General features: G+C 33.0%; 1 non-coding gene across 1 annotated transcript; it reads left to right on the plus strand.

The window, feature by feature from the left end:
* Nucleotides 1-2,243: 2,243 nt before the first annotated feature.
* Nucleotides 2,244-2,350, plus strand: LOC141519707 (U6 spliceosomal RNA). Its single transcript, XR_012477368.1, has one exon. It is a non-coding gene; the product is annotated as a U6 spliceosomal RNA (small nuclear RNA).
* The last annotated feature ends 8,531 nt before the right edge of the window (nt 2,351-10,881 follow it).

A 10,881-nucleotide genomic window follows, 5' to 3' on the forward strand; every position in this document is an offset into this window, starting at 1 on the left:
CAGTCCAGAATATAATCAATTCAATGGCTTAACTAAAAATTTCAGTTGAAGAAATTTCAGTATGCAATTCTAGATAATATTAAGGTATCTTAATGCAGGCAAAAATGTGCAAAAATGAATGATTATCCCACAGTCACATCAATTAATCAACAAGCATTTAGGAATCTCCTACTATTTTCCACATAGCCTCTTGTAATGAATGACTTTAAAACCAGGAAGACCCAGGTTCAAGTCCTGCCTCATATATTTATAGTGTCCCAAAAGTTCTAGAGAAGCTCTTAGCCTCATTGGTTAAAGGATTAATACCAAGCATTATTATTATTATTATTATTATTATTATTATTATTATTATTATCATTAGCTATTAGACTTAAAGCTGCCCTAGGATCTTTGGGATATCTTGCATACCAATGACCCAAATGACTCTGGGAAAGTAACTTGACCTTTCTCAGCCTCAGCTTCGTCATCTGTAAAATAAGGTTAACAATCGCAATTACCTCACAGGATTTCTGTGAGACTCAAATGAAATGTTCATAAAACACTTTGCAAGCTTTAAATTACTATATGAATATTAGATAATAATACTTTCTCTCTGTATATATACATATATATTCTCTCTCTCTGTATATATATATATATATATATATATATATATATATATATACATATATAAAATATAATCACCTTTATTTATGTGTTCTCAGACACTTCCTAGCTGTATGACACTGGGTAAGTCTTTTAACCTCTGATTACTTGACAAAATGGATCCAATGGAGAAGGAAATGGTAAACCACTCTACAATCTTTGCCAAGGAAATCCAAAAAGGGATCACCAAGAGTGATTTAACTGAAATAAATGAACAACATTTCTGTCTTTAACTCCTTGTGGCATATATCCAGTGATAGGATGGAAGGTCAAAGGATTTGCACAATTAAGTGACTTTTCTCATATGATTACAAATTGTTTTCCAGAACGAATAGGCTGATTCACAAGTCTACCAATTATGTATATGTCTATCTTCCCTTAAATTCTTGAACATGTTCTTATTTCAATTTTTTATCATATTAAGTTCATGATATGAGAGTTCCAGGAAGAGATTCACCCATCAATGAGTTGACCCTTGAGTAAACTTGTTTTAGAAACTCAGGGAGCCTGGTTAGAGGAGGAATAGACCTGAGGGGGAGCTAAAACCAGGAAATGAGAAAGCTTTCCTGTTCCCTTTATTTATTGGTCTTTTCTTCTTAAATTAATTTGTCTGTACCTTCTTACATTTGTTTTAATCTCCTAGTAGAATATAAATTCCTTGAAAGAGAGAACTGTTTTCCTTTTCTTCTTTGTACCCAAGAACTTAACCCAGTGACTCACACTTAATATGTGAATATTTGCTGAATTTAATTGAATATACATGGGGTAGATTAAACAGACTGCAGTATATTGTTAATGATAATTTGTTCAAGAAGTCCCATAAAATATAAATCTAGGAGATGTATGTTCAGAAAAGGAGGTGGGTTGGAGAGTCAGTCAGTGACGGAGCATCTATTAAGCACCAACTAGTGCTAAGCACTTTGTTAAATGTTTGAGAAAAAGAACAACAAAGAGCAAAAGACAGTCCCTGCCCTCAAAGAGCTCACATTCTGATGGTGGAGAAAACAATAAACATGTAAGTAACTACATTTGAACACAAAATCATGTAAGAATTCAAGTTCTACCCTGGTAGCCCTTCAAATGAGGGAAGGTCAAGTAGGAGCAAAACTATCATTTTGAATAAATATTTTGTGGAAGATTAATTAACCAAAAGAAAAACCAATCAACCAATCCACCATTTATTATGCACCTACTATCTACCATACACAGTGTGGCATACTAGAAGAGCAAAGAAAAAAATAAAAATCTCATTGTCCTCAAAAAATTTACATTCTGTCAAAAGAAGTACATGTGTACATACATATAGTGGGGAGATCAGATGGTACATATGCACTAGAAGGCATCCAAGTTGAGCTTCAAAGAAAAATAAGGACTCTACAAGGCATAGATGAACAAGAAGTGCATTTCAGGTATGGGGGATGACCTATGCTCCCATGAAGATGGAAGCTGGAAAGGCATGGGTGAAGATGAATAAGAAGACCAATTTAGCTAAACCATAGGGTGCAAGAAAGGAAATCAGATTTAATAAGCCTGGAAAGGTAGACTGGGATCATATTGTACAGGGCTTTAAATGGGTCTAATAAGATTGAGTGAGTCCTGTGCTTGCTTCAGGAACACATATACTAAAATTGGAGTGATACAGAGAAGATTAGCATGGCCCCTGCACAAGGACACCATGCAAATTCGTGAAGATTGAGTGATTCCTGAACATTTACAAGATGCTAAAGTATAATTAGTTAAAATAATGGAGACCATAATGCCACTTTTCTTGGGTTATCTAGAAAGCCCTGAAAGAGTATATTAAGTACTAATATCCAGTAACTTATATTTAACTACAAAATCTTTGTCTCCTTGAAACTTCTAGTAATGTCACCCTGTGCAAGTACTTTAAACTGATTGCCTAATGAAATAGATCTACTGAGGAAGACAATGGCCAACCACTCTTGTATCTTTGCCAAGATGTGGTATACCATATTTTAAGAGAGACTCTGAGCTTGGGCAAGTAAATGATAAAGATTTAGAAGAGGGTACAAGACTCTTTAGAGGACTTTTGGTGGGGAAGGAACGGGATACTTCGTTAAAATATTTGTAGGGTTATCACAGGAAACAGAGCATAAATGTGATCTTGACCTGATAGGCCAGAATGGGATCAGAAGGTAGAATCAACAAGGTAGCAGCCTTCACCCCAAGAAGATGCTCCCTGAGGTCAAGAATTCCCTGTCATTCGGAAGTCTGTTAGCTCAGATTGAATGATGCTTTAGAGGAGTTTTATGCTTCACATGGGGTTGCAATAGAGGATCTCTGAGATTCAACTTTAAGGTTCTATAAATCACATGTAACAAGGGGCCTCTGAAATTACTGACAATCCCAACAGAAGCCTTATGCTACTTTTTCCAGGTTTGCTTTAGCTATTTGGGGGTGATCAAGTATGCAAATGTTGGTAAAAAAAAACCCTATTCTGTAACAACATTTTCTATTACCTAATCATGTAAGAATAAAAGTTCAGTAGGAAAATGTTTAATTAAAACATTAAAGTAAGAGAGATAGACAGACAGACAGACAGACAGACAGAGGGAGGGAGGAAAGTGAGAAAGAGAAAAAGAGGGTGAGAGACAGGAAGATAGAGAAGGGGAAGGAAAAGGACAGAAAGGAAGTGGGGGAAGAGAGAAGAGAGTCTCTAAAATAGTAGAGTTATTCTCTTCCCTAAGGACAAAAGATGCAGTAAAAGAGACAAATGAGACAGTCACAGTATAATGGCCCTGGAACCAGGAAGACCAGAGATCAATGCCTGGTCAATTCAATTAACTACTCCTTTCTCTAGGTCAAAGGAGTCAGACACATTAACAGAGGAATGCAATGCAGACTCAATACTCCTGTGAGCAGCCTAAACCAGATTAGAGTGTGACTGGGAAACATTTAATAAAGCAAATTAAATACAACAAAACATAGATGATGTTAAGATGTGGTTTTTCAAAGCAAAAAGATCCTTATATATGGTTTAGAAACTCCATTTCTCTTTGAGTTTGGCTCCACTTCTCTAGGCAATTCTCCCATAAGTTAATAAAGAAGGCATCTATACATAACCAGAAATAGGCTCCCAAATGTGTGATTAGGGTCAAGGATACAACTCAAAAAATAAAAAAAAATAGAAAAAGAAACCAGTTCAGTAAAACTAACCAACATAATAAAAGTGTTTGACATTATATGCATTATTTCCCATCCATACTACTGCACCTCTTCAAAGAAATGGAGGGAAATGATTTCTCATATACTATCTTTGGGTTTAAGCTTGGTAATTATAATTTCACAACATTCAGTTATGAATGTTTTAATACTATCATTCCTTCAATTTATATTATTGTAGTCATCATGTATTTTATTTTCCTTGTTCTTCACTTTTTATCAGTTATCTTCCCATAAAATCTCTGAATTAATCATAAACATTTTTTTCAGCAGAGTAATATTTTATTACATTCACATATGATAACTTGTTTAGTCATTCCCCATTTGATAAGCATCTACTGTTTCCAATTCTTTGCAACCATAAAAAAACTAATTTCTACAAATCTTTTAGTTTTTCTGTCTTTGAATTTCTTGATGTACAAGCAGCAAGATAGTGGAGAGGACAAAGAATTGAATGTGGCCTTAGGTAGACTTAAATTTAAGTCATGCCTTAAGTCGTACCTTAAATTCAAGTCACTTACAGACATACAAGTTGTGAAAATCTGGACAAGTCACTTAAATTTGGTTTCCTTCTTTGTAAAAGATAATAGTAATGCCTAACTTCAAGAATACAATACAATATAGGATCAAATGAGATTTTACACACACACATATATATATATATATATGCATATATAGTTTTGCAAACTTTAAAGTTGTTTATGGATCTCTAAATCAGATAGTTATAGAAATTTTAGTCACTCATTTAAGAGGCCAAAATAATTGGACTACTTTACAGCTCCATCAATAATAAATTTGTGTACATTCATATTCAACTGTTCTAACACTCAAATCTCATCTTTTGCAATTTGCTGGACATGAACTAAGCTTTCAAAGTTGTTTTGATTTGAATTGCTCTTTTACTAGCATTCGGAGCATTCTGTCTTATGGTTGTTAATAGTTTACTATTCATTTGAGAATTGTTTGTTCATATTCTTTGACCATTTTATTTATGGAGAATGTCTTTTGGTTTTATGTATTTCTGTTAATTGCCCATATATCTTTAAACTCTGATACTTGTGAGACAAATTTGACTCAAAGACTTTTTAATCATGGCTGTTCTTTTATTAGTTTTATTAGTTTTGTTCATGTAAAAGCTTTTCAATTTCATTGAGTGGAAATTATCTAATTTATCTTTTGTAATCTCTATCCCTTATTTGGCAACTTATTTGAAACTTATTCAGAATTTCAATTCTATAACTTTGTGAATTTAGTCATTAATTTTCAAGTTGGTATTCAGAAACAAAACAAAAAATGCCTTTGGCTACCATGCATCTCTCTGTTTTATGCCTTACTTTTTGTTAACCATCATGGGTCATCAAACAGAATAGTCTTTCCTACATATATTAAAGTCATATACTATTCCTTGCATTTATCAAGGAATAGTATATGACTTTAATATATGTAGGAAAGACCCCCATACCTATTTGTTGGGAAAAAAAGAATTTAAGACTGTACTTTGCTTGACCAATAGTTTTTCTATAATGAACAATGTGCATACTGTGATATTGGAAGAAAGCAAGGAAAAAAAGGGAAAGTAAGGAGAGGAAAGAGGGGTGGGAAAGGAAGGTGGGAAAGAAGAAAGGAATGAAGGACAAAATTTGGAAGGAAAGTAGGAAAGAAGGAAGGAAAAGAGGGAAGGAGGGAGGGAAAGAGAGAAACATTACAAAGAAACAATATTATTTTATTCTGTTGTCTGTAATTTTGATGTGCTTTTAGAAACCATTTAGATGGCCATCAAAGACTCTATGAGTCACAAAATGCCTTCATATTTTATTTACCTTACTGGAAAATGCTTTAAGACAACATGGAAAATAGCTGATTAATTGAGTAGGATTTACAGTAATATGGATCCCATTAAAGACTTAGAATCCCTTTCTTAAAGTTTATATGTGCCCACTAAGCCTAAAATAAGGCATTTCCTGTCTATTTCAGTTTAAATCAGAATCAGAGTAAAATTTTCCTCTATTTTTCTATTTTAATGGAAAAATTATGAACCTGGTTTCCCAAACTAGGATTTTTTTTGATTGGAGAATGAAAAGGCAATTACCATGAAAGTAAATGTGATATCCACACCATATATAAATGAGTGTTTACATGTGTATATGTGTATATACATATAGAAGTATATGTGTGTGTTCTATGTCTATATGACATTTATAATATACACACACATACACATATATCTATATGATTGTTTTAAAAACCTTCATTATAATAACAGGCAATGTATGTCTCACATTTTTAAAAAATAGCCTTAGTGGTTAACTACATTTATCAAATATGTATTTTTAAAATACTCTATTCTCCAGTTTATTATCAGTACAAATAACAGAATCATGTTATCTGGGACTGACTTCCCCATTCCTTCTTAATAGTCTCTACAGGACATATTCTAGAGAACCAGGAGAGCATTTACTTATTAATCTCAGATGATTTAACTAATTTCACCTGGTTATCTCAGAGAACCTCTTTTAGGCTTAAATAAATAGCTAAAGATGAATTGGGATGTTTTGCTAGTTCATGTGCAAGTATGGAGTACTTTAGATGTAGTAATAATATTACAGAGAGTCTTTGGAAGAGATAAATTGCAGCTACTATACCTACTTGTGGATTTGGTGATGCAGACATGGAGAAGACCTTGTTCCTGGAAAAATTCTTGTGATGCCACTGGTCAGGATGAGGGGAACCCAAAGACATCATTTCAGTAAGAAGAGTCCTGTAATCCAACATTTTATCACCAGAACAGGAAGCACTGTGCCTTGTGGTAGACAAAGAAACTTCTGGATGCCTTCCCATTTGCAAGAATATGCCAATAACAGAAAATGATTGTTACAATGCTTGGATGTACCTGAAAATTCAACATCAAATTCCCACTCCTAGGAGTCATATGGAATTCCAAAGTGACCACAACAAATGACAGAAGGAAATGACCACTTTATTAAGCACTAGTTATGTTCAGGTAGTATACCAAATCCTTTACAAAAATCTAATTTTATCCTTATAACAAACCTGAGGAGATAGGTGCTTTTATAATCATCCCCATTTTACAGTTGAGGAAACTGAGGCTAATATTGGCTAAATGATTTGTCTGTGTTCATACAGCTAGCCAGATTTGATATTCCTGAAACCCAATACAGATCTACTGGGCCACCTAGCTGCCTCAAGAACAATGAACAATAATGGAAATAATCAGCAGAAATCTTTGCAGAACTCAGAAAAATGTACGAAAGGGAGCAAAGTCTAATATTACTAGAGTCACTGAAAAACTCTCCACTCAGAGTTATCTTGCTGTGACTATGATTTAAATTATATATAAAACTTGAAGAAGGGATTGCTCACTGCTTTCTTCCATGAGAGAATGTAAGCTTCCTGAAGCCAAAGATTATTTCATCTTGTTTTTGAATTCCTATAACTTAGTAATTGCCTGAAATATAGAAAGTATTCAATAAATGTATTGATGGATTAATTGATGGCTGACTTTATTTTCCAAGAATTCTTTGGCTTTTTTCTAAAATCTTTTATATTACTTTAAAAAATTATTGATACATTTTGTTTTGATACAACACTTTTCACAGATATCCAAACACATCTGCCTACAAAATATATTCCCTGGAAAAATAGTTAATGCATTTGTTGATGGAAAGGAGGGATATTCTAAGCTAACTTTGACAGCAGTTATTGAGATCAAACGTTGTGTTTGATCAAAACTCTGATGCCTCTAAATATAAACATTATTTACATCATTATAATTATTGTCAATATGAGTGGTATTCTATTGATGATCTCATCTATTGGAAAGTGATTACATTTGTTAGATGAGAACATTTCTGGGTAATGCATCAGTCATTGTAGGAAAGTGGACAGTCCATTTACTAGATTTATATACAAGCTAGTCATTTCCTGGAATATAGTACATATTTAATAAATGTGTTGATTTATTAATTGGAGGTTGTCTTTTATCTTTTGGGGATAGACATAGTATTGATATTGCTGGATCCAAGAGTGGAAAGGGAAGGGATAGAAGACCTCCCATCTTTCCAGCAGTGTTACATAGTTTTATTTCCCTTGACATAGCAATAACTTCCATCTTCCTATATATCATCAGAATGCAATGTATGCATTAGCAATCACAGAAATACTGAACTCATGGCTCTACAAGGATCCCAATGAAGAAACTACACCATACCTGAAGTAAAATTGTTGAATGATCCACAAATGGAAGAAAAAGACTTCTGGTAAGCAGGAGTTATGACATCCATTTGCCACCTATGTACTCTAATCATGTGCCCACTTTCTCCTGGACTCTGTAGATACCTGTATATTAAAGATAGAATAGAGTAAGAATTGTAATATTATATTTTATACATACTGCTCTTACTCCACCTCTTTATAAAAGTTACTTAAGTCTGGTTGACTAAACTGACCATCAACTAATAGTAATGGGTAGAAGTAAAACAACTGAATCAATGGCATTAGAGAATCACCCTTGATCCCTTCAAGTATACCTTGATAGGGGAGAAATTGTTAATATTTAGAAACACAACTAATCAGTTAGGGTGGATGTTGGGATAAGGACCTCCAGTTTGCTTTAGTTTTCATTTCTCTGATGGTTATGCCTTAAACCATGTTGGCATATGACCACTGAATGTGTGCAATTCTTCTACAAAATTTTCACATCCTCAAACAACTTGTTCAAGAATCTCTATGAAAATTTGTTAAGATTTTGGATTTTGAATTTTTATTAGAGAAATTTAATGGAAATATTTTTTTCCTCCAACTATAGCTTTTCTTCCACTGATAGTTGATTATTATTATTGTCAGATGTTCTTTTCAAGTTCTTTCTTCCAGATAAACTTACTTTTTAAATGTAAAGATTTCCAAGTCCATCTAATTTCACCAAATTTTAATCTAGCATCAATAATTCTCATTGCATCCTTGCATTTTGAGTTAAATCCGCATTTTTACAGTATGTGTAGCTTTTCAAAGATTCTATGCCTTCTATTGTCTATTCTTTTTTGGACTTTTTTCACAGTTCTAATTTTACTCTTTATCTCTTCCTTTAATTTTCAAAATAAATTTTTCCAAGTAGTCCAAGTGTTATGGTCACTTCCTATTCTTTCCTGGTGTTCTAGATATAGTTATTAGAAAATTAGTGTACTTATCTGCTAAAAATAATCCTTTAATTATTTGCTAAAAATAATAAGAGCACTTCAAAAGTCTTCAATATCATTTCCTTTTAGTACTGGTGGTACTTTGAACAGAATGGTAACATAAATTTCCTTACGGAAAAAGCCATAGTAGCCACAAGAAATTAAAATGAACTTTTTGATAAAATTGTAGTAATATTAAATATCGACCAAACCAAGAGTATAACTGTTCAGGAATCTTATATTTGGGTGCAACAAAGTGGCAATACAAGAACTGGTCAATGTCATTAACACTGCCTGGTAGATTTTAAAGTAAAATTTTATGATGGAGTCTGAGGAAATCATGTACTTCTATCAAACACAAGACTTTATCACCCAATTCCCACAGTCTTCTCACTTCAAGGTGTAAAAAAATCTCATTTCCCAGGCTATTGGCAATTTAGGATAAATTCAAGTACAATAGACAACACTCTAATGAAAGCCTCACAAGAATTCCCACACCTTTCAAGAATATCTATGAAGGAATATACTCAGAGCAAATGCCATTTTTTAAAAAAGAATCTGACTTGTGCAAACTGCATTACAGAGTAGGAGGAAATGTGTTTGCAACTTAAGAGGAAGAAGAGGCACTAAAGCTAAGATCTCTCACTGAACTGCAAAAAATTAATGTGAAATTTCAGTCTCCCAATTAAGTGATTCTTGTGAGTTGCAGACAGCTCCAAAACTGATGAAAACTTCGTTTGTGGTGTGATGAGTTTATTCAGGACAAAATAATGCCTAATCATAACTGAATTTGTATAGTTAAACTTCAACATTTTGGTAAACCACAGATTAGCAGATTTTGCCACAATCAGTCTTATTTATACTTTTGGGGGAGGAACCCGGTATTCACTCTTAATGCTATGGGAAAGACATGTCTAGTTGATCTGCCCCAATTCCTGTGCTAATATCTGAACAAATTGGAATGAAAGAAATTAATTTACCATGTCATTAAAATGACTAAAGATTTTATTCAACTTAATTCAATAAGTTTATTAAATAGTTGCTGACTACAAAATATAACACCTAATTATAAAGATGAATAATCTTTAAAGAGAAAGGGGACAAATTCAGGAGTAACAAAGGAAGAAAGAGAAGAAGAGAATTTAAAAGCTAAACAACAGAGAAGTGGCTAGATTTTCCAAATTATTTCTCCTTTCCACTCTCTCCGTTGACTATAACTAACAAAAAAAACTTTCTTAACAAATATAAATAATTCAACAATACAAATTCCTTCAGTGACAATTTCCAAAACTATGTTTCATTATATCATCTCTCTAACAATAGGTGGGAGCTGTGCTTCATTGATAGTTCTCTGGATCCATGATATATTATTTAATTATTCATTTTTCTGTAGTCTTTTGATTTTTTTAAAATAATGTTTCCATTGTTTAAATTACTCAATAATTCAGCATCATTTCACAGAGGACTTCTCAGTTACTTCTAAAATTGCTCTTTTATAATTTCAGCATTCTTTTAATATATCATATTCATATATCATAATTTATTTAGCCATTCCCTAATAGGAGGGCATCTCCTTAGTTTCCAGTGTCTGGTTACCTCAAAGATATCTACTATAAATATTTTTGCACATATGGACCCTTTTCTTCTTTATTACTTCTATTTGGAGTATAACCCCAGGAGTGGTATCCCTGGATCAGTGGTATAAGTTAATTTAGTGATTTTGCTTAGTTCCTTAATAGATATTGAGGAATGACTCAGTCAAATAAATTTGAATCAATTCCCCACAGGTCTTAGATATAAAATATTTATCAGAGAAACTTGGTTCCCCCCCCCCCCAGTTACATTTTTATTTCTTAATTTA

Source organism: Macrotis lagotis, chromosome 3 (genome assembly GCF_037893015.1).
Source record: "Macrotis lagotis isolate mMagLag1 chromosome 3, bilby.v1.9.chrom.fasta, whole genome shotgun sequence".
Lineage (NCBI taxonomy): Eukaryota > Metazoa > Chordata > Mammalia > Peramelemorphia > Peramelidae > Macrotis > Macrotis lagotis.